Raw genomic sequence first — 24,458 nt, 5'->3', positions numbered from 1 at the left:
CCCCCTCCCCTGCACACACCCCAGTGGCGCCTCCTCCCTCCTCCTGGCTTCTTCCCGCCCTGCCTAGAGGAGGAAGGGGGCTGGGCTGAGCTGGCTAAGCGCCATTTTAAGCAGTCCCTCTCCGGAGACAGCCCTTTCGCACCACTCATCTTCCCTCCACCGCCACCGCCCTGGTGCTCCTGTGGGCCAGAGAGCGGAGCGGATGAGCTCCCTCTGCCTACCCACAAGAAGCAGCAGCGGCAGTGGCGGCGGTGGCAGCCCCTGGGAAGGTAAGCGCTGGGGCTGGGGCTGGGGCTGGGGCGGAGGGCTACTTGCCCCCCTCGCCTCTTCTTCCAGCTCCCCCCCCCCCAGTGCAGCTTCTCCAGCCTGCCACAAGGTCTGAGGGACAGTGGAACAGCCCGCAGCTAAAAAAAATTGCCGACCCCTCTTCTAGGTCAAGATGAGAACCTCCCTCGTGGCCTTCCAAAAAGTACTGCAATGCCTACTTTTTGGGGTGGCTTTGGGAAAGGAAGGGTCTTAAATACTACAGTGGTACCTTGGGTTACACACGCTTTAGGTTACAGACTCCGCTAACCCAGAAATAGTACCTCGGGTTAAGAACTTTGCTTCAGGATGAGAACAGAAATTGTGTGGCGGTGGCAGCGCAGCAGCCCCATTAGCTAAAGTGGTGTCTCAGGTTAAGAACAGTTTCAGGTTAAGAATGGACCTCCAGCACGAATTAAGTTCTTAACCCAAGGTACCACTATATATTTTAAGGGTCTTAAATACTATACTGGTAAATATATTGTAATCGTTTGCTGTACAGGCATTCTATACGCAGTATTATCATGCAAACTGCCCTAATTGATGAGTGGTTAGAGGTTCAATTTAAAATATTTACAGATTGCTCCTCAGTCTACAGTTAAATAAACCCTAGCTTTATACGATTGCAATATTATGTGTCAAAAGTCCATTATAAATAAGTTAAATCTGCCAACATGGATTCATGCAAATAAACAGTCTGTACTGTGATACATATTTTACAATGCCTTGCCCCATTAGGTGGTATACTGCCAGCATTGCACCTACAACCATGCAAATTGGTCTAGGACCCTGGAGACGGGGACTCTGCTGCACAAATAGTAATGGGTCTTCAGCCACCTCCGCTCTCACCCAATCCTGGACCACTACACACTTCTGTATATATGCATTTCGGAGAGGGGGGATTAAGATAGATAAAAATGCAGCTCTGAAAGGTCACAGATCAACGGAAAAGTCTCAGGAGGCCATCACCTTGGTGAAGCTAAGCAGGTCGGGAGCCAGTCAATGGCCATATAAGTGACAGCCTGGAAACCACATGTACACAGCTGTACAGGATATAAATGCAAAAAAATAAAACGGTCCAGGTCCAGTCCTCACAGCATCATCAGGTAGGGCTTGGAAAGATTTCTGCCTGCAGAGCTTCCGCCACTCCTTGCAGAAAGCACTTAGCTACATGGTTTAATGTCCGACTCAACAGAAAGCAGCCCCTGTGTTCAGTGCCTGATTTACGTATAAGCTAAACAAGCTATAGCTTAGGGCCCCACTCTCTTGGGAGCCCCCAAAAAATTAAAGGAAAAGAAACTGTATGTACATTTCCAAAATATAAGATAAAAAAATAAAATAAAACCTACATACAGCAACAGTATTTTGTGTTGTGTAGGCTCCTATGATGTAAGTAGCCTGCTCCCTAAAATATCACTGGTTTGCTCAATTCTATATATAGGGTGCCTACATTCTGCTTGGACTGGTTGCATGGCAACATGTGCAAATGGCTTTAGATACCTATTAGGTCCATAAATAGTATATACTCAACACACACAAAAGCAACAATTTGTTGTTGACAAAAGACAGCTGGACATAGAAAGGGCCCTATTACCTTCAGTAGCTTAGGGCCTCATCAAACCTAAATCCAGCCTTGACTGTGTTCCTAAGCACATGAACAAACCTATGAATTGAAACAGATAAAAAAAGATTAAGTGGCGACACTCAGCTGTGATAGATGTTAATGGATGACCTGTCATCTTAGAATTGGGTCTTTCAGAAAGTGCAAGACATGTTTGCAAAATTGGGTGGGAGAAATTTGCTAACATGTATGTGGAGAGATGTGGACGCGGGTGGCGCTGTGGGTAAAACCTCAGCGCCTAGGACTTGCCGATCTCATGGTCAGCGGTTCGAATCCCCGCAGCGGGGTGAGCTCCTGTCGTTCGGTCCCAGCTCCTGCCCACCTAGCAGTTCGAAAGCACCCCTAAGTGCAAGTAGATAAATAGGTACCGCTTTATAGCGGGAAGGTAAACGGCATTTCTGTGTGTTGCTCTGGTGCCGGTTCGCCAGAGCAGCTTCGTCACGCTGGCCACGTGACCCGGAAGTGTCTGCGGACAGCGCTGGCTCCCGGCCTCTAGAGTGAGATGAGCGCATAACCCTAGAGTCTGTCAAGACTGGCCCGTACGGGCAGGGGTACCTTTACCTTTTTATGTGGAGAGCAAACATTGACCATTACTTTTTATATAAAATGGCACTATAAACTCAATGCTAGGTTTATTCATTTATTTTTTCAGAGACTATTAAATTTTATTTAATCAATAAAGAGGGGAAGAGAAAGTGCAAGAACTTCAGAGACAAAAAAAAAAGTCAACATGCAAACTTTTTTGCACATCTCCACTAACTTCTGTCACCTCTGCCCATGACAGACTCCCCACCACTTCCTTCCTTACGATACGTGCTTTAAGAGAGCAAACACATGGCTCAGAAAGTGGTTTTAAAAAACCACAATCCAGTTCTCCTCCTGAAGCTGGATGAGCAATAGCCTTGATATAAAAACACAAGCCCCTCTGAACTATTTGGTGGAAGAACAAGGCATTGCAAGTAAAAAGAGGCTTGTGTCCAGCTCACCTCTTTCAGGCTTAGCTCTACCATTCTCCTCCTCTGTCTCTTATCAACAATACTCAAAGGAATATAGGAAGCTGCTGTGCACCAAAGCAAACCCTTGATCCATCTTGCCTTCATTTGATCCATTTCCTACTTGGAGATACTCTGAACTGAATGAGCATTGCACTATGTCCCTTCTCTATCTCTGCTGCTGGTGTAGACAATACTGAGCTAGGTGGAACATTGGTCCAACTTTGTAAAAGGTGCCACCGGAAATCAGGTTCCGAGGCCTTGCGAGACCTCAGCGGTTGCATCGGGGGCCTTGCGGTGTGGGTGCTGAGCACCCATAACAACAAAATTGTGGGTGCTCAGGCACCCAGAGCCCCCTATTGTTGGCACCCCTGGCTGATGGGCAACACATGAAGATCTGCACAGATCATTGCAATGCATCCCAAATTATTACCATTGTGTAATTATAAGATTACTGTGTAATCTCAGATGGTTGTATAATCTGTGGCTTTCATGAAAGGACACTGCACTTCTGAATTTGCCACTAAGCAATCACTACTCTGTTTTTTTCTAATGGATCAATAGCTACCTGCAATTTTTAAAAATCATCATCATCATCATCATCATCATCATCCTTCTGCTATGTCTTGCTTCTTAGGATTTCATGTTCCGGGTAGCTTTTTTTTTAGTGTTATTCTATTTATTAAGATAATTCATTGTTTGACCATGTTTAACCTGGTGCTTTGTGGAATTGTTACTTTCATTTATAATCCCTCCTCTCCAAGAAACTCAAGTTTAAGGAATAGGATTCCCAAATGTTTACCAAACCCAGACCAACTTGGCTTCAGCAAGATTGCAGTGCAACAAGTCTTAAGACTATAAACCTGGACGAACCCTCACTGCTGTCCTTTTAGACCTGCAGGTTGTTTTAAATGCATGCAGCTGAAGGAACTGCCTTTCTACTTCATAACAAGATCCTTTCCAAATACAGATACCACTGCCTGAGACAACTGTTGAGCAAATATGAAGAAAGCTAAGGAGGAAATAGACAGCTGCTTTGAGTCAAGAACACTGTCAAAGGTTTCGAGCAAATAGACTTCACTACCTGACTATAGATTTGCATTTCTCAACCTCTAATCATTCTGCCAGGATCTTTTAGCTGAACTGAAGACAGGGTGAATAAAAATCTCTCACACATATACACACAGCACACACAACTTGGATTTAGCATCTGGTGCCCGATTTGCCACTTTCCATAGTACCCTCCTTAAATTCGGCTCCAACCCCGACTAAAGTGACTGGTGGCATGTTTTGCTGCTTGTCTTCACTTGACCATGTCATATCATAAAACTGGTATGAGCCCAGAAACCTACACCAATCCCTTTCAGGTTTATAATTGAGAAAGCTTGCTTCCGTTGCCCACACACATCCCTGGTCATTCAAGTTTCTTCCTCTTACAGTCTTCCACCTGTTACCACCTCCTCACACTGTTTAAATGTAGATCACCAAGTTTCTGGGGGCAGCAAACTACCCATTTTACTTCTGTTATTCTTGAACATGGGCGTGTAGGCTGATGGTACCATGTAAGGAAGATATAAATCATCTCATTTGCTCTGTGCACCTTGTTCCTGTCCAATTAGCAGAGGTTCAAAGACTGACTCAAGGCAAATCTAAAAAAATGTAGTATAAACACCAACAACTGGGAAACACTTGCCTGCAAGTGCTCCAATTGGAAAACAGCCTTTACAAAAGGTGTCATGGGCTTTGAAGACACTCGAACTCAGGACGCAAGGGAGAAACGTGCTAAGAGGAAGGCACGCTTGGCAAATCCACACCATGATCAACTCCCACCTGGAAACCAATGTCCCCACTGTGGAAGGACATGTGGATCCAGAATTGGCCTCCACAGTCACTTACGGACTCATTGTTAAAACCGTGTTTATGGAAGACAATCTTACTTGGCTATGAATGATCACTAAAGAAGAAGAAAAAGAAGAGGATACTTCAAGTGTCCACTTGGTGGGAGAAGGAAAGGAAGTTTATGGTTGCTTAAACACTTGTAGCTTGAAAGCACGATCTTTTCAGGTTTTTTGCCAGTTTGCACATTTGTACTCAATCTGGCTAGTCACGGGGAAGAACGCTAGACCCCCATCCCTCAATCCCTGGAAATTTTATTCAGCCACCTTCTGACTTTCATGATTTTAGCCCCTACATTTTCAAGCATATCACAATGACCAGCAATTTTTGTTTTTAAAAAAACAAATTGTTTTCAGGAAGGTAGTGCTATACACTCAGACCTAACTAAAGGGCTGTTTCCTCCCCTGCCATCCCATGTCCTACTTAAAACATGAGGCTTCATAGCCCCCCCCCCCAATTGTTTCTTTGAACAAGTGACTGAAGAGCTTATTCCACCAGGTTTCTGACACAAGAGAACTCCCTACTGTGAATAGTAAACTAACGCCAGATAAAGCAACTGATTTAACATCTTTTTAAAAAACAGATACTAAAAGACAGCAGCCACGGCATTCAAACAGGTGTGCCTGCTTACCACAATCCTCCTGTGATTAGACTCTTCCTTTCTGTGAAGGCACCAAAGGCTGTAAACAGAAGATTACTGTGAAACTAGGCAGGTTTTCAATTCATTATTCATCAATGGGTGGGTAAAGCTTTCACTTCCGGGAAGAAAGGATTCAAAAAGGTATACACAGCTAGCAGAGAAAGGCAAAACTCTTCCCAAGTGAGGTTTAATAAACCAGCGCAATGGATGACTAAGCAGTAGCAATGTGCAGGCTCCCAGAGTCCCCCTCATCCTGCCAAAAGTCTCTAATCCAGAGCAGGAAACAGTAAAAAAATACTTGGTCAGCTCCATCTAACTCCTTGCAGACGCTTTGTCATAATGAGAAACCGAATCACAGCCATTTGCAGCATCCGAAAGAGAGGATGGATTGTTCAGAGAGGGAAATGAGCTACTCTAGAAAGATACAATCATCCTTTATAAAATAAGTTTTATTATTATTTATTGAGCAGTTTCAGAACAATAAAAAATGTTTCAGAAATTGTTTCAGAACAGTTTCAGAAGGATAAAACCCATGTCATTCTAGAAAGGCAAGATACTTTTTTAAAAGTGCATAAATATTTACTTAGGGCAGTTCGGATGTCTAGGTATCAAATCTGTCCCTGGTAACCACCTTTTAAAGAAAGGTGCTATTCTTCAGATTTCAGTTCTATAGAACTTACATTTCTAGGCAAGCAGTGATGTTCGTTTCCCAGGGAATTCTGATCTGGAAGTCCTTCCACTTCCCTAAAATAGATTGAGGCCTGTCTATCAGAATTGCAAGCCACTCACATGCTAAAACAGAAACATAACATTAAATTTACATGTTGTAAATAAATAAATAAAAAGTATTTCAGATAGCCAAAAGTAGTTGAATGGAAATACCGGAAAATCAACAGACTGCATTTTATATGGTTTAAATGTCCTATTCAAAAGCTTTACTTGAAAATCTCTTCTATGAGAATAATTGTAGTAAATGCTTTCAGAGAAGACAGCAAGATAGCATACGCATCCCTTCCATTATTTAGATTTTAACGGGGGGGGGGAGGCACTGTGAAGTGTTAACATACTTGGTTAACACTTGAGCATGCCTGAAAACATTAGGGATAGTCAGTTGAAAAAAAGTCAGACAACTATTGATTTCATGTCACAGGAGGTTGCAAGAATGAACTAGGAGACAAGATCGAAAGAGCTATGCAAGGCAAACGTACCAGATTTCAAGTCCTTGCCTCCCATAGCTGTCAACGTTCCCTTTAAGGTAAGGTAAGGGAAATTATCTTATTCCAAATAGGATTCCTCGCAAGAAAAGGGAAAAGTTGACAGCTATGCAAGAACTCCCCAGCTGGGAAGACAAATCTCCTGAAAGTCTGGAGATCCTTCACAGAGCTCAGTTGAATGTTGCCCAAGAAGCCACCATCGGAAAGGAAATTTGTGATTGTTATAGTTGCTGCAAATGGAGGTTGCCTGGCTGTGCAATGGGAATCTGGAAGCACAGTAGTAATAATTAACAGAGAGCCAGCTGGAAGTGACCTGCAGGCACAACCTTGTGGACGTCAGGAACAGCCACCAGGCTCAAAACACTTTGGGCTCTCATGAGTCAGAGGAATCCAACCACAAAGCATAGCCGGGGTCTATTCAGTTCTTGCAGACAGATAAGCAAAGAGGGTTTGTTTGTTTTCAATGAAGACTCCTTGACAACTCGACTGCCAGGAACATTAGCTTCATTTTCTAGATTCAGGTCCTCAGGTTTACGTAGCAACCACCCAAGGTTTGCTTTCGCCCAGGTCTTTAATTATGAATCCTCCCTCCCAAGTCTGGCCTTCAGAGAGACAGGCAGAGGTTCTTACAAAATGTGTACGTTAAGGCAGTAAGATAACAAGTTGAGCTGGTTTTTGACGCAAATCTGATACTTTGAGGGAACATTTACAAAAGGCCTAATAATAGCAACCATATTAATAGCAATACCTACTTGACTCTTCCTGAATGGTTACAAGAGCTTCATGTCTGGGTGATTTAAAAATCCCCAAGAAAGAAGGCTAATTGTGAAAAATTGTTTTAAAATCAGCTTATTAAGATAAGCATGGGGGGGCCCCCCTCTTGGCAGTTCTCCAAATGTATGTTTGGGTTAAACATGGGTCCTGTATCAGAAAAGATTGAAGACTTCTGCCCTATGGTCATATCCACACCATACATTTAAAGAACTTCACTACCTGCAAAGAATCCTGGGAATTGTAGTTTGTGAAGGGTGTTTGGAATTGTAGCTCTGTGGGTAAACTACCATTCCTAGGATTCTTTGGGGAAGCCATGCCTGTGATCAGTGCTTGAAGAGCCACTAAGCTAGGCCCCAGCCCAGAAGGCCCCTGAAACCAGCATTGCTGAAGAATACTGAACATCCTACAAATTGGACTTCTCAAGTGGATATCATTCTTCTGAAAGGCTCTTCAAGCAGAGAAATGCAAGGTTTGGTCACATTTTAGCAATGCTCGAAATTAGCCAGGCGCCAGGCACATTTTGCAACCTGGCTTTTGACCACCTGCAACCAAGTGAAGATTCCAGGATGACACCCGACATCGGTGCATACCTGGGGATCACTGGATCGGGAATGTTTTCACACCCTAATACCCCATCCTGTAGAATTCTATCCGTTATATCTTATCTGCACAAACAGAATGAATTTCTGGAACCCAAATGCTTTTCCTGTGCAGCCTCAGCAGGAGCAGTCACCGTTAAGAAAAAGAGGTCGGAATAGGCCAATATATATGTGGACTCTCCCTGGATCAAGCAAGTGGCTTTTCTTTAAGTTCTCAAAGTAATTAACTAACTCAAGGTTGCCACCTGAACTAGCCAGGTGTTTAACTGATAATCACACTTAGTCCATCATTTGAAAAATAAGACTTTAGAGCCGTCTTGCCCTAAAGTGACAACTAGACATTCCATTTTAGTGACTGTAACCTTGGTTTAAAGAGCCATTTTGGCGCCTAGCTTATATATCTGAGTTTCTAACACCGCATTTTAGGTATCCAAAGAGAGGTTGCCGTATGATGCAACCATTAACTGTCCTTTCATATCCACAGAGCGGAACTCCAGAAGATAATCCATTGTCTCCCGAGACAGACGGATGACAACACCAACTCTGTATCCCCACTTTACATTACATGCTGCTTATTGGATACAGGAAGTTGCCTTGCCCACATTTGCTGGTAGAATCGCTCCTAGGTTCCAGGCAGGAGACATTCCCAGTCCTACCTGGAGATGCCAGGGCTTGAAACTGGAACCTCCTGTGTAAAAAGCAGATGCTCTGCCACTGAGTTACAGCCTCCCCCCCCCAAAAAAAAAACTCCCCAAAGATCCCAGAACATTGCCTTCCATTGTTTTGCTGCAGTTAATGCAGGTCGGAGAAAGAAAAATAAGCAGTAATTGAAATCACTCTAGCGAGTTGCCATAATTTTGAGGCGATGCAGCAGACATTGCTTTTATTTTGCTCGATTAGTATCATCTGACATTTCAATTACTTTGTTTTCCACCATGGCTGATACGGTGCTAAATAAGTCCTGAATGTTATCTAAGGGCAACTCCAGGCTGTCGCTGTTTTTTGGATGCGACTCAATCGCATAGCAGAAAATTCAGTCTGTGCAACTGTACGCCGATTGGGAGGCTTTTGCTCAAGGAAAGCGATAAGGAAAGCGACAGGGAAAAGCACTGGGAAAAGTATGAGATAACACTTCCTTTGACACAATGTCGCCTAGCCTCCCCACTAACAAATCCAAGCTTATTAAACCAGCCAACTTTGTCTAATCTCCCTGTAATGAAATCAGGATGGATGCTCAACCAACCAGCCTCCGGGAAGGGTTCTAAGTTACCTGCCCTAGCAGAATCAGACTAAAATGGTACATCTGCAGATGCACACGCCATACATTCTAAGCACATCTATCACACCATTTAAAGCACATGAGTCCTCTCAAAGGATCCTGGAATTGTGGTTTCTCCCTCGCAGAGCTACAAATTCCAGGCATATTTAACAAATCATGCTTCCCATGATTCTTCAGCCAACATCCTAGGAAACAGTAACCAAACCTCTGCAAACCTACAACTGAGGTTATAACGGGCATGATGGCCTCACCCAGTGACACCCACTACAGTGGTACCTCAGGTTACATACGCTTCAGGTTACAGACTCCGCTAACCCAGAAATAGTGCTTCAGGTTAAGAACTTTGCTTCAGGATGAGTACAGAAATCGTGCTCCGGTGACGCGGCAGCAGCAGGAGGCCCCATTAGCTAAAGTGGTGCTTCAGGTTAAGAACAGTTTCAGGTTAAGAACGGACCACCGGAACAAATTAAGTACTTAACCTGAGGTACCACTGTACAGCTATGCAGCCCCCGAAGGTTGCCAATGCAGGAATGTAGCTCCTTGACTGAAAAAGGTTCCCCAGCTCTGGGTTCTCAGACTTTTGTCTTCCACCCAGCTTCACATAACTTTGCTCACAAAAACAGGCCCATCTTTCATGTTAGGAAAGCAAGCCTATACCAGTTACTAAAGTCTGAGTTGTGCACTGTAATTTATAGAACAAAGGAAGCTGATTAAGTGGCCCACAGAAACCCACAGCAATGTTCAAGTGGTCTGTGAGAGCAATATTTGAGAACTGCTGATCTAATTGATTACATCCTCAGATGTCACAAGTCTACAGGCCATTTCTCGCACTCACAGTTAAAGAACACAGATAGCAAGAAAAGGGTCAAATGAGAACAATATTGGCACGTGAACAAGAAGAACCTTTCAGCCTACAAGCCAGTCTCTTTTAAACCACACGCTCAACAATTCTGATAATAGCTTGACACAGCATAATTCTATTTTACTGCCATTATGTAAGGTCTAGTGTTCTGAAAGAGAAGGTGTATCACCAGTGCAGAGCCAAAAAACAGCCATTTTGCTACAAGCATTTATTTTCTTTTTGAAGTTCAGATTGCATTACCAAAAAAAAGTGTGTGCGCACAAACAACAGGTTTGAAAGATGCTTACAGGTGCATTACATGTTGGGCCACCTTGGAAAGAAGTCATGTAGCTACATGCAGGATGCAGCACGGGAGCAACTTTGAAATGCAAACCTACAGAGAAAGGTATCTGGTCCCGTAAGTATGCAAGGTGGAAAGAGCAGTCCCATCTTAAGAAGGCATGTGTCTCTGGGCTTCCTAACCAACCCACTTTTGAAAAACTGCCCAGTGAAGATATCCTGCCACTTCAATCATCCCCGGCCTTTGGTCTTTAGCATCAAACCAGAATAACGGAAGACACTATTATGGCAACTCAAATGAAAAGTCAAGGGCTTTCAGAGTTCTTGGTCCTATCAGGAGCAAATTAACAACTAGAATGGAAGATTACCGTGCCCACTAATTATGAGGAAAGGCCTCTTGAAATGAGAACAAGGAATTAAATCCAGGCATGGATTTAAACTGCTTTGGGCCGTCGACCTTGATGAACATTACAAACCTCCAGTCACTGAAGCAGATCCCATGTCTGCACAGAAAAAGCCTGTAAAAACATTAACCAAGCGAGGACGGTTGCTAAGCAGTTACCCTCAAAAGGCTTAGAAAGGGCACAAAAGGGGAGTGCACACTGCACATTAGTCAACATCAACACCGCCACCATGAAGAAACTATTCAGGGAATGAAGAAACAACCAAATCAATTTTTGGAAAGGAAGTTTAGTAGCCGAAAAGGAGAAAAGATGCAGATTCATGAACAGAGATGGCAACATGAGGGTGTGATTAAGTTGTCCATGGCACCTTTGAACAAGTACTTAAGACCTCTCTATTCTGCAAGGGTTGGGAGTAGGTAGGTTGCAGTATTGGGTACAAATTTACATTTATATCTCACCATGCCTCTAAGGAGCTCAAGGTGATATACAGTGCTACCTTGGGTTACATAGGCTTCAGGTTACATACACTTCAGGTTACAGACTCTGCTAACCCAGAAATAGTACCTCAGGTTAAGAACTTTGCTTCAGGATGAGAACAGAAATTGTGCTCTCGCGGCACGGCAGCAGCGGGAGGTCTCATTAGCTAAAGTGGTGCTTCAGGTTAAGAACAGTTTCAGGTTAAGAATGGACCTCCAGAATGAATTAAGTTCTTAACCCGAGGTACCACTGTAAATGGTTCTGCTCTCCAAAGAACTGCAGCTCTGGGGTAGAACATCTATTTTGCATACAGAAGCCACAGGTTCAATCCTCAGAATCTCTGGGTGTGGGAGAGACCCCCATCTGAAACCCTGGAGAGCCGCTACCAGATTGTGTGGACTTTGTTCCAAAATAAGCCATTTTATCCTCTTAAGGACCCTGTCAAGTAGATTACACTGAGTGGTCCCAACAAGTCATGGCCGAATAGGGATTTGAACCCTCGCCCAGAGATCCGTGTCGGCCACGAATCACTACACTGGTTCTTGATGAACCTTTCATGAGAACATTCAAGTTCCAAGACCTTGCAAACGTGGCTTGAAAGTACATAGGAATATCAACAGAAAAAGAATTGGTGACGATTTCAAATGGCTGGAAAGCTGGAGCCCCGTACCCTCCATAGTTCCTGTTGGCGAACAATAAATAAATAAAAAATTCATTGCAGAGTACATGTTATGTAAAACAAACAAGTTTGCATAGTTTATCAAAGTTGCAGTTCAACCTGGCCTAACACAGAACTCAGTTTTTATCACACACTTGGATTAAGCGCCTATTACAAACATGGTAAGAGTTCTGTTTGGAAACATATTAAGAAATTGTGTGTTGTAATATAATTAAGTGGAAGATACTTGCTTGAATTCTGTCATCACTAAAAAGAGTCACAAAGAGGTTTTTCTTTAAGGACGCAAAGGGGCATATATTTTAAGTGGGAATACTGTGCTCCCTATTTTCACTACTCAGAAACCACATCTGCTGAAATACAGCCAGTACAGTTCTTATCACAAACTAAAGGAACACCAAGGTGATGTTTATGGCTTTCTAAAGCAGCTTAAAGATTAACTCCATATGAGGAACACAGCTAAGAAAAGATATTCACTTAGTAAAGCGACTAGAGTTTTTTTAAACAGATATTTTAAGACAGAGGTGGAGAACCTGTGGACCATCCAGATGTTGTTGGGACAACGGAAGTTACAGTCTAACAACATCTGGGGGGCACAGGTCCCCCATACCTGTATTATGTTATTTTAAAAACTTGACCCTGGAAGCAGATTTAACCTCCCTGAATGACTAAGTGGTGTAGATTTATTTCAGGACACTAAAGTCCCCACATTGGCCTGATGTTCAGTTTTGGATGCGGAACAGTCGAAGTGCATCGAGATATAACATGACTAACATCTGAGTACACAGATGACAACAATAAAGGGCGGATGATGTCCCTGAAGGAACATGCGCACAGACGAGCAACAGAAGCAAATGTCTACTAGCCCCGAGGCTGCACCACTCCTCCCTGCCCCTAATCTGATGAAACTCAACTTTTGCAACAGGGAGACTTTTGCATATATCGCAGTAAAGAAGCCTGGAAGATCAGAGTTTTCCATGGACACAAAACATTCCCCAATACAGAAGGTTCACTTCTATCACAAAACAGGCTTGAATAATTCACCCAATCTTGGGAAGTCAGAGCTGAAACATACATACCCCAGCAGAGCTGCTACTGTACACCCATGTTCCTTCTCCGCTGGATAAAAGTGCTTAATAGTGCTGAAGTTATCAGGCTAAAACAGCTTTATAACGGTTTTCAAAACACAGGCTGGCATAGGGTGGGAACTGGTATCTGCTTTTGCAAAATGGTTTTGCCTTTCCTTTTCTGCGCTTGTTGTTTAGTTGTTTAGTCGTGTCCGACTCTTCGTGACCCCATGGACCAGAGCATGCCAGGCACTCCTGTCTTCCACTGCCACCCCCAGATTGGTCAAACTGGTAGTTTCAAAAACACTGTCCAACCATCTCGTCCTCTGTCATCCCCTTCTCCTTGTGCCCTCAGTCTTTCCCAACATCAGGGTCTTTTCCAGGGAGTCTTCTCTTCTCATGAGGTGGCCAAAGTATTCAAGCCCCTTCGCCACGACAAGGCAGTGATCCATGAAGGAGTTTCTGGGCTTAGCAGTGCCCAATTAAAGCACAAGGAGAGTTGGCAAGAGGGAAAATCAAGTCCAAAGTTGAACCTGCTCCATTTTTCACACTCTACCCCCCGCCAATTTATTAAGTGTTCTGGACGCAGATCAGGTTCCATATTTGGCACTGTTTTACCTGAATATAACCTGTGACTCTGAGCCAGGTTACACGTTTTTCCGGTTATAGTAACATCCACTTTCTTCCTTCTTTCTAAAAACTTTTGCTCCGAGACTGAAAATATATCTACAGAAGAATTTATAACAACCAACAGCAACCGAAAAGAGAAAGGTTGCTGCCACTTATTCAAAATAAAATCAGGTAAGGAAGGAGAGAAAGATCCAGCCGTTGCTAATTGGGTGCTGCTTTCTCATTTTTCAGCATAGGTGACCAGTGACCTGGAAGACTATAATCTGCTGCCGAGTTCCAACCCAAATACCCCAGTCAGATCTCCAAAAGAAAGGTTGTAGGCTTGTTCACATGTCGCACTGAACACAGATGCAAGCTGTATTTCACACAAACGTCTGTTCATGAGTAGAGTGCACACCCAAGTGAGGTTAAAGCTGGTGAGGGGCTGTGAGCTGGGGAGGGTCCGAAGGGTCAAACAGAAAAGTCTGGAGGGCCACATTTGGCCCCTGGACTTGGGGTTCATCCAACCCTGCTTTAAAGAAATGTCTCTAGAGGGCTTTGGCACCTGACCGCGGTTGGCAGATCTTGAGCTTCTAGTAGCAAACTAAGTAGATCCCACAAGCCTGAAGGCAGCTCTAATTGCTTTAACAACTCTGAGAATGGAACACTTTGCAACTTACCTTTTTTGTAACATTTATCGTTTTTAAAAAGCCTCAAAGCAGTTTACAAAAAAAAGAATAGAACGGAATTCTCAGCAGAACACAGTTAAAAACAAATATTTAGAACATTAAAAAAAAATAATTAAAATTGACGATAACCTAAAAACCAGGTTAAAAACACGTGTCAACATAGCCTTAAACAAAAATGGTTTTTAGGTGCTGAAAAGAATACAGTGAAGGTGCCTGCCTCGTGTAAATAGGCAGGGAGTTTCAAAGTATGAGCACTGCCACACTAAATTATTAACTTATGTGGTAGGGAGTGTTTCTGATCACACATAGATCCACCGTTGGTATTGACTGATAGGAGCTAGGTGCTTTTTAAAATTCTGAGTCATATTGCCAGGCAACTTGCTATCATAGTAGAGCTGAGCAACATGGCTTGCGATCTATTCTCTATTACACTTGGGAATGTTAATTAGGAAAAACCTTGCACATTCAAGATCAGCACATCAGGGATCCATAAATATGCAATGCCATCTGCTAACATTTTGACACACAGGTACCGACAACCCCAAGCATGGGATCCTCACATGGGCAATGTTTTAAAAAACAATCACCTCCCAGATTCACATTTAAGATGCCAAGGGCTAGAAAAAGATTGTAAGGAGGCTACAGGAAACCACAGTAAAATGACTTCAGATAAGTGCCACAATAAATGACCGGACGTTTGGTGACGCCACAAAAGCGATCTCTGAGTACGTTTTGATGCTCGGAGCACCACAGAGCCCATAATGTTTTTTCCCCTTTCAAATCCTTTATTATTTTATCCACATAATATACATTGTTTACAACAAACAACTCCAAAATAAGCAGACAACTCCAAAATAAAATCATATGTAACAAAACTGTAAGTCTCATGTTTTCATTTACGCTGATCTCCTCTCCAATACCTTTACTTGATATTTCATGCTGCTTTCTGCTTTCCTTATAGAATCTTTATAAAAATTTAAAACTCTTAAATCCTATACCAATCCTTAACAATTTCAATTAATCCCTTCACATCCCTCCCCCACAGCCCAGTACTTCCCTTCACCCGTGTGTGATCTTCTTTCCCTACTATTATTTTTGTTATTGTTGCGTTACTCACTTTGTTATTCCATCCTTAATATATTATTATCGTATCTCCTTGCACCTTTTAATGTTTGCTTATGGCCAAAACCCTGATGTTTAAAATTCCGCTGTCAATACTTCGCTGCAAAACTAGAGCGCGTAACAGGAAGTAGCTGTTGCAGGCTTGGGACAGCTGCAGCCACCTGGCCCAAAGAAACTCAAGAGAGGGCTGTTGCTAAGATACCAAGCCCTAACTGCAGCTTTTGGCGTTGGAGACCAGGGTTGGGAGGAGAATGCAAGGACAGCTGGGGGGTAACTGGTGGAATACAAGCCTGGTGTCCTCTGAGGGAGGCAGGGCTTTTTCTTCTAGATAAAGAGGGGCTGAATCTTGTTGACACCCTTCCTAGAGTCATCCTAATACATAATGGAGGCTGCATCCAAACACGACTTTATTCCATATCCCCAAACATTTCCATATCCATCGATTTTAATGTTTTATTTCAGATTTCACTCAATGCAACAACGACTTCTGGAAATCGAGTAACATATAAGGGAAGTTTAATGCTGATCTCCATGTTAATTTCTTCCAGGAAAATCACAATTGAAATTTCCTAACCTGGAAAATCGCAGGAGTTTTCCACGCTGTAACTTTCCCGTGGTTTTCATGGGTGATACAATGTGATAAAATTTGGGGTGGTATTCTGGCGTACAGTTGTTTTCCCACAGTTTTCATGAGGGAACAGAAACATGCACACCTATAAAGTCCATGTCCAATGACACACCATTGGTGTGAATGAAATTTAGCACAACATAGCATTATATGTATCAAAACAGGCAACGTAGCGTAAAAGGAAAGAAGCGCTAGCGTTACAACCAGGAAAATGAATGCAAGACTCCCAATGCCTGAAAAATGCACCTGTGGTGGAGAAGACATTGGACTTAGGGTGGTATCACATCTGCATCATACATTTAAAGCACTATTATACCACTTAAACAGTCATGACTTCCCTCAAAGAATCCTGGGAGCTGTAGTTTGTTGGCTGGGAATTGTTAGGAACCGCCCAATCCCCTCACAGAGTTACAATTTCCAGGGTTCCCTGGGAAGAGGGATTGACTCAAACTATGCTAAGGAGCGTATGGCGTATGTATTGTGAGGATGCGGCCTAGTTCAAATCTCTATAATCCCTGAAGATCAAGATGTTACATTGTGAGAAATCATTCGAACCTACCTCACAGGATTGTTGTGGCGATAAAAAGGGAGTGGCATTTATATTCTACTCTAGGGAAAAAGAGGAGGCCTGACATTATCATAGTGGCTTCTTTTTTTGCATCAAAACCCTGGTTGTTTATGCAGGTATTTCAGATAGGCCAATGATACAGTTAATATTATGATTTGCCTTTGGACTTATTTTACTGCTGACAGGTTCAGTTTTCACGTCAAGTTATATTAACATGCGCTGCTTTTATGAACCCATCCCATGGTCTAGCAATACGGGACAAGGCAGAAATATTTAAATTAAATTAATTTTTTAATTTGTTTTCCCAGTAGTTCGCCTCCTCTCAAAATCATCATCTGGAATATTCGAAAAGGAATGAAGTATTAACGACCGGGAGTGGAGCAACATGCAGTCATTCTACTTTCCTCCGTAGAATCTAATACCAATCATCTGCAGGGACCACAAGGACCACAATCGCATATCAATAATGTGATTCGTTATGTATGGGGGTCTATAAATGCCTTCGTCAGGGTGGAGAAAGCAGAAAAATAAAAAAAGAAATTCTCTCAACACTAATTCATGGAAACTGAGGCGGTTCTGCCTCAAGGCATCAAGATGATGTGTCCGTCTCAAGTGGCAGATTTTGGGTCGCTGTTCGGAGTCACAGAGAGGGAGACAAACGTTGACTCACAGGACGTTCTCCACCACTTCCCATACTGAAATGAATGGAAATGACACATAAGCTTTTTAAAAAATAAAAAAAAATTAAAAATGGCACTAGCACTTAAAAAAACAACAAGGATGGATTTTTACTTGGCTCTGGTGGAGTGCTTTGTAAGTCATATACCCACCCCCAAGTCCTAAAACTGCATCAAAATGGCTCTATTGGAAGTCACATTAAATAAGCCACAGTTGTGCTTAAAGCAAATGGGCAGCCTGCTGGTGCATGTGGCTCAAAAACTGGCTCCTTGCCACCACACACTGGGAGCAACTGCTCTCCTTCCCCTGTCATCTGGGAGCAGCCATTTCATCAGACAGCTTTGGTGGGAGAGATGAGAAGCAGGGCTCTCACTCCATCAGAAAAGGCCAGCTCCAACAGTCACCTCCTACCCTTGAGCTGTGTCAGCTGGTCATTATAACAGATTAGAAATTGGTGTCCAAGTTTTATTTCCCCCTTCCTTCCCTTTCACCTTGTGTGCCACGGTGGTGTTGTTTTTTAAGATTGTATTTAAGCCTGTGGGTGGTACAACCATGTTTTAATTTACTGCGAGCAAGCCACACTCTGGGAGCCTTTTCGGCCGAGGAGAGGGGTAACAAATGCTCTTAGTAATCCCGCATGTCTCCTTGAGATTCATGGTTTGTTCCCCACACACAATGAACCATAAGTGGCAAGCCAAAAACCAAACTTGGCTGCAGCTTGTGATTTTTATGGAAGGGAACAAACCACAAACCCACCTTCGGACAATGAGGCAAGACCTCTGAATTGTTGCTCCCAATGAAATGTCCTTTCCGATGCACTGCTTGCATCAATGGAGGATAGAGAGGGGTACACGAAACTAACCTACTGTGCGAAGGTAAAATTCATGTTCATTTATGCCTCTGGCCCCCACCCACCCCGGCATGTGGCCCCCAGGTGGTTGGCCAGAAGGGAATCCAACCCTCGAGATGAAAAAGGTTCTCCACCTCTGGCAAACCAAGCCAAAGTCTTTGGCTGTGTACCCATTATATCTTCAAAACACATTCCTTCCCTCAAAGAATTCTGGGCTAGTTCTTCTCTTCATAGTTTCAATTCTCAGTAACAATAGAGTCAGAAGGGACTCAAGCGTCATCGAGCCCACCCTCCTGCAATGCAGGAATCTCAACTAGGTCAAAACCCTCAACTACAGTAACCCAAATTCTTTGAGGAAGTATGTGCTTCAAATGTGCTATAAAGATATAGTGTGTGCACAGCCTTCCTACCGGAGCTCACTTTGTAGACCGGAAGCAGAAAACCTAGAATTGAAACAGAGATTTTAGAGGCACATTTTATACACCTCTAACCCAGGCTCTTCACCAGGGAGGGGGGAGCGTTCCTTTTTAATAAAGGGTAAATAAATAAACAAACAAACATACATACATCCACTTTGCACAGACTGGGGGAAAAGCATGTACCGATTATGCTGCAAGATTAAAATCTCCCACGCACATTAGGACAACAACATGAACTACTAGAAGCGCCCCACCCATTCCTTCAACTTCACATAGTTAAGTCTGCAAAACAGCTTCAAGAGGCTAAACTAGAGATCAGGCACTGGAGAGAGCCACGACCCAGGCCAATTCTGGCTGACTCAGAATGCAAAGCCCCACCGCAAGGTCGGGCAGGAGGGAAAGATCTCCCCCATCCCACCCGGCAGCAAAGCTGGGTGGCGGAACACCTGCCCTCTTCCCAAATCGGCAGGAGGGGAGGAGTTCTGCAGAACTTTGCCACCCAGTCCCTCACTGCCCCAAGATGCTGGGGAGACTGGCAGCAAAGCTGGGTGGTGGAATAGGATGCTGCCTCCTGGGAAAGTGCCGCCTGAGGCAGCCACCTCATTCCGCCTCATGGGCAGGGTGACTCCAGACTCAAGTATTAATATAATAATAATAACGTAAAATAATAATAAGGTGCCATTAGTGATCATTTTGTGTTTCAAAAATCAAAGCAAACTTCTGTTTATACAAATAAAAAGATGGATTCACTGACAAACACACAACACAAAAGCTTTAGGAAGATAAAGGGAACATCTACTAGCAGATGTGAAAGGAGAAACTGCAAAATAGCTGTAAAATGGACCTTGGACATGTCCTGAATTATATTATATATGTGTGTGCGTGTCGATAACCAGTAGAGAAGGTAGGAAGAAAACACAGCACATAAAACATTATTGTTATTACAGAAAAACCCTTGAATGTACTGTAAATAATTTCAGTATTCCATCAAGGCGTACTCTCAGCGTCTCCAGATTGTCAATATTTTGAGGGAGAGATTTAGACACAGACTGTCAACGTACATTTGCACAAATAAAGTGGATTGTAGAATTACTGTTGCCCCAGCACAACAAATCCACTTTTAAAAACCAAACTTTTTGTGGTTCGGAAAGTGATGGAGAAAAGGCATTTAAAGTGTGGGGTGAATGAACAAATGCACACTCAACAGAGAACTTATGAACAGAAGTATCAGTATATATGCTCATTGTCATACAGCCCATAAACAAATCAGAACAAATGCTCAATAAAGACTGGACATAATCCAACCACCATGTGAGCTTTGAGCAAACAAAACAGAACGAATGCTGAATGAACAAGCTCATAGCAGACCAATGAAATGTACTGCACAGTATTCAGTAATTTCCTATTAAACCTTTCCGCCAGCTATTCATCCACTACATGGGATGCATGTGCTTTCTGCTCAAGAAGTTTTCCCAAAAAACTTTATGCTGTATACATTTAATAAGGCAACTCTCCACCAGACCTTCCCCTTCCTCTTATCCAGAATACCAAGTGGATCAAAATTAAAATCATGGTGGTTTATATTTTAATGGGGTTGCTTTGTCGCGTATTTCAAATTTAGATGTGCTTTTTAATTATTTTGGATTTTTACCAATGATTTGCAGTTCATTTTCATGTTTTTGCAAACTGCTTAGAAACTACCCAGAGTCTCAATGGTACGTACATTAATGAAAAACAGAATAATGGTAAGAGAGAGTATGTGTGCGCTATAACCAATGGCCTTCAATAAGAACTCTAGAAAGAAAACTTGCAAATTAGCCTGCATATCACAATCCCAAACCAGAATTGGGGGCGAGGGTACAGTATTCAAAAATCAGACTTCATATTAGTGAAAAGTTGCAAGGTAGGTGGAAGAGGAATGGAAACCTCACCACAATTAGTTCTTTGTAACCGCCTCCCTCCCCCCCCCAAAAAAAATGGCATTGGGTTTTGTGTGTGTGTGGTTTTTAAGTTTCTCTCAATCACGCTTTCAAAATTTTAAAGTACTACTTGAGAAATTACAGTGTTGCCTGCTCAAATGAAACTCCGTTTTAAGGCCCAGATGTTACAAAACACCAGCCTATTAGACAGAAAAACATTTGGAAGGGGAGGGATGAAGAGGAGAGAAGGAACACAATGACTTTACAGGACACCCTTGGAAGTGGGGGGGTGAGAAAAACTGAGCTGGGAGGGAGAGGAGGGGGGCCTTCAGACATCCAGGACCTCCCCCCAACCCACAGCACTTAAATCTCTAAATCTCCCAAGAGATCCCTGTTTTTGCGTACACATCATTGTCTTTAAAGCACAGCCTCTCTCTGCAGAAAATCATGGGAACTGTAGTTTACCCCTTCCAGAGATACAATTCGCAGCTCTCCTTAAGAAACTATACATCCCCCGGGTTCTGGAAGGAGGGGGTGAGAATGGGGTTTAAATGTCTCGTGTGTGCAGCAGCCTAGCTCCCCAAACCTGCCCATACAGGGGCACAGTGGAATCCAACAGGCTCACGCACAGTATGTCTCTTAAAGCGCAAAAGGCCGGCAGACATAGCGGCAGTCGGAGGCAGCGGGGCCCCTCAGCGCCATAGAACAGATCACATCCCATTCCTGGCCTCTACCAAGTCAGATCACCCAAAATGCCAGAGATTAGACCACCACACGCAACCCGAGAGGAACTTTGGAAGAAAAGAAAAAAGCAGCTTCCATGCAGTTAAAAGTCCCATTCTCTCCGCCCTACAACATTCTCAAATACTGAAGAATGTGCAGAAAGAGGGGGAAGTTGTTTGGGGGGTGGGGAAGAATCCCCCACCCGCATTGCAAAACAATTTAAAAGAGTTGGGGAGAAAATGAGTCTTCTCCTCCTCCGGCGCCTTTTGCAAAACTTCACACCGACCTCCCCCAAGCGCCCCCCTCTAAGATTTGCAACTTTGCCTGGTCTGGAATAAAGCCACGTTTAAATTGAGGAGGGGGCGCTCCCTTCGAAGTAGATAGCGTAAAAGGGAGCTAGAAGGGGGGGGGCCTTTTGCAAGGGGGAATCAACACACACACACCCGCCAAACAAGCCCCCTCCCCTTAAAGGAAGAGCAGCAAGGCCCCCCTTCCCGCAAGCACAGACGCCCCCCTTCCTCCTCCCTCTTCCTTTCTACCCACCCCCAAATCTTCGCAGGGGATCCATGATCAGCCCCCCGCCACCCAGAGGCCATCTGTAAAATGTCAGACTTTAGAAATGCTTTTAAAAAGACAAAACTTACCCCCCACTTCTCCCAAGATCACCTTTTAAAGTGGCATCTACCCCCTTTCTGGATCCCATCTTTGCTAACACACCCACAAAGCGGCCGGGGGCGAGGGGGAGAAGAGGCTTGCTGCACGCAAGGCGGAATATGGAGGACCCCCCCCCCGCGCGCGCTTTCCCTGCAAGAGCCGGCCGACGAGCAAAGGAACCTGTTGCCATTATTCGCACGTGGAAGCGCACCGATCATTGACTCGGATTAAAAACCACCGCGCGACAAGTTCCATGGGACTTACTCCCAAGAAGGCGCGCGCGCCGCCAGCCTTGCCACCGTGCGCGCCCGATCCTAAACCCCCAAGCGCAAGGAAAAAGCTCGGCCTGGCCAAGATTGAATGGGCACACTTTCCCCCTACAGCAGTTTTTTAAAAAAGCGCAGAGAAGGATCGCGATCCCCGATCCTGTGCAGCCGCTGCATCGCGGGCTCCCCAAACCAGCAAAGGCGAAGAACAAACAAGGAGGAGGAAAGTTTCTCCGCTCACCACGAGACTCGCTCGCCGAGGAAACTTCCCTCTTCGGCCGCAGGAAGAGAATTGGAGGGGGGGCCCTCCAAGCATCCACGATGGGCAGCCGCGGGGGGAAATGGCCGCTCACACACCGCCCGCTGCTGCTGCGTGGTGGCTCTGGCTCTGTCCGGGACCCGAGCGCTCTGGGCTGCCCCCTCCCGCAACGAGCGAGCAAGCAGGCAGGCAGGCAGGCTGGCTGGCTGGCTGGCTGCTCTCCAACGCCGTGCGCCTGCGTGGAAAGCACAGCCTTTGAAAGAGGACATTGGAGAAAAGCTATTCTTCCCTTTGCGTGGAACTCAAATCGGTTCCATGACCGCCACCTATTGGACAGTGAGCTCAAAACACAGGTCCCTCTAAAGCAGAAGTGGGGAATCTTTTTCCGGCCCAAAGGGGGGCCACGTTCCCCTCTGGACAACCATTCGAGGGCCACATGCCAGTGTAGTGGACAAGGCCAAAGACAAAAGTGGACAGGCAATTAATGCAAATTTTGTCTGTGGACCATGGGCTACTTTCTACTTGCACTCCTCTCTAACCTGCATCCCAGGCATACAAGAGAAATTATCAGGGTCCAAAGCACTCAAAGAAGGTGCAAAGCTTTGTCAGTGAGCAGGGTGGCTAAGGAGGAGGTGTAGTCTGCAGAAAGTCCCAAGGGCCAGAGACAGGGGCCTGGAGGGCCGCATTTAGCCCCTGGAACTGAGGTTCTTCGCCACTGTTCTTCCTATAAACGAAGTGTTTTTTTGCGTTGCACCATAGGGCATGTCTACACTGCAAGGTTAAACCATTTTCAAACCCAGTTTAAAGGGTCTAAGGGAACTGTGGTTCTATTGAAGGGAGAGGAAACTCTTGCAGAGAACACAGCATTTTTGCAGAAGTTCACTTCCTGGCACACACTGGAGAGGAAGCCATAAAATTTATAATTTGCAGGGCACCTGCACGGAGAGAAATTTGTGCTTAAGCATATGCTCTTACAGCACACAGCAAGGAGAGCCAATCAGGTACTGCCTTAAACCTCCACCATCCCTAACCATTGGTCATGCTAGCTGGGGCTGCAGTCCAGCACCTGGGGGGGGGCACAATATTGGCTATCCTTGCCCTACAGACCACTTCACCAGGTTCTAGGCTTAATCTTTTAAGGTGCTACAAATATCCTTTGTTGGTTTTGCTGCAGCAAGCTACCGTAACTAAGCTACACTCTTGGAAGGTCTAATACTTGTAAGCACCTAATATTCATTCCGCTAGTCCTCATTACTATTCCAGCCAACACACCTTAAAAGGTTAAGGAGCCACTGTAGAGGGTTCATTGCAAAAATCTCTTTCTCCTCCCCTCCTTATTGTGTCTCATTTGCTGTTTTTAGGACTTGAGTTAGCCGCCCAGAGATTTCAGATTAGATACTACTTGAGAGTCTGCTGCAAACAGGTCAATCCCCTGAGGATATTTATTCTTAGATAATACCATTCCTATTGTTTCAGTCATAGGGACATAAGAAGAGCAGTGCTGGATCAGGCCAAGGGACCATCTAGCATAGCATTCTGTTCCCATGTACATTTCCAAGCACAATTTCAAAGTGTTGGTACTGACCTTTAAAGCCCTAAACGGCCTCGGCCCAGTATACCTGAAGGAGTGTCTCCACCTCGATCGCTCCGAGGGCCTTCTGGCGGTTCCCTCACTGCGAGAAGTGAGGTTACAGGGAACCAGGCAGAGGAGGGCCTTCTCGGTAGTGGCGCCCTCCCTCCCACCAGATGTCAAGGAAATAAACAACTATCTGACTTTTATAAGACATCTGAAGGCAGCCCTGTTTAGGGAAGTTTTTAATGTTTATATTTTATTGTGTTTTTAATGTTCTGTTGGGACCCGCCTAGAGTGACTGGGGAAACCCAACCTAGATGGGCGGGGTCTAAGTAATAAATTATTATTATGGCCAACCATATAGATGCCTCTAGGAAGCCCACAAGCCGGGCATGAGCACTACAGCACTCTCCCACTG

General features: G+C 44.3%; 1 protein-coding gene across 5 annotated transcripts in view; it reads right to left on the bottom strand.

Annotated features, from left to right (window-relative positions):
• AKAP13 (A-kinase anchoring protein 13) overlaps positions 1-22,629 on the bottom strand; it is a 245,430-nt gene extending 222,801 nt beyond the window's left edge. For 4 of the 5 annotated variants that reach the window (XM_080980205.1, XM_080980207.1, XM_080980208.1 and 1 more), the window contains exon 1: positions 22,450-22,629. The gene's annotated coding sequence lies outside the window, so the exon portion shown is untranslated. The remainder of the gene's footprint in view (positions 1-22,449) is intronic. The other variant, XM_080980209.1, reaches the window with a different exon arrangement.
• Between the last annotated feature and the right edge of the window lie 1,829 nt (positions 22,630-24,458).

Source organism: Podarcis pityusensis (genome assembly GCF_964106645.2).
Source record: "Podarcis pityusensis genome assembly, chromosome: 14".
Classification (NCBI taxonomy): domain Eukaryota; kingdom Metazoa; phylum Chordata; class Lepidosauria; order Squamata; family Lacertidae; genus Podarcis; species Podarcis pityusensis.
This window is presented reverse-complemented; position numbering and strand designations above follow the sequence as displayed.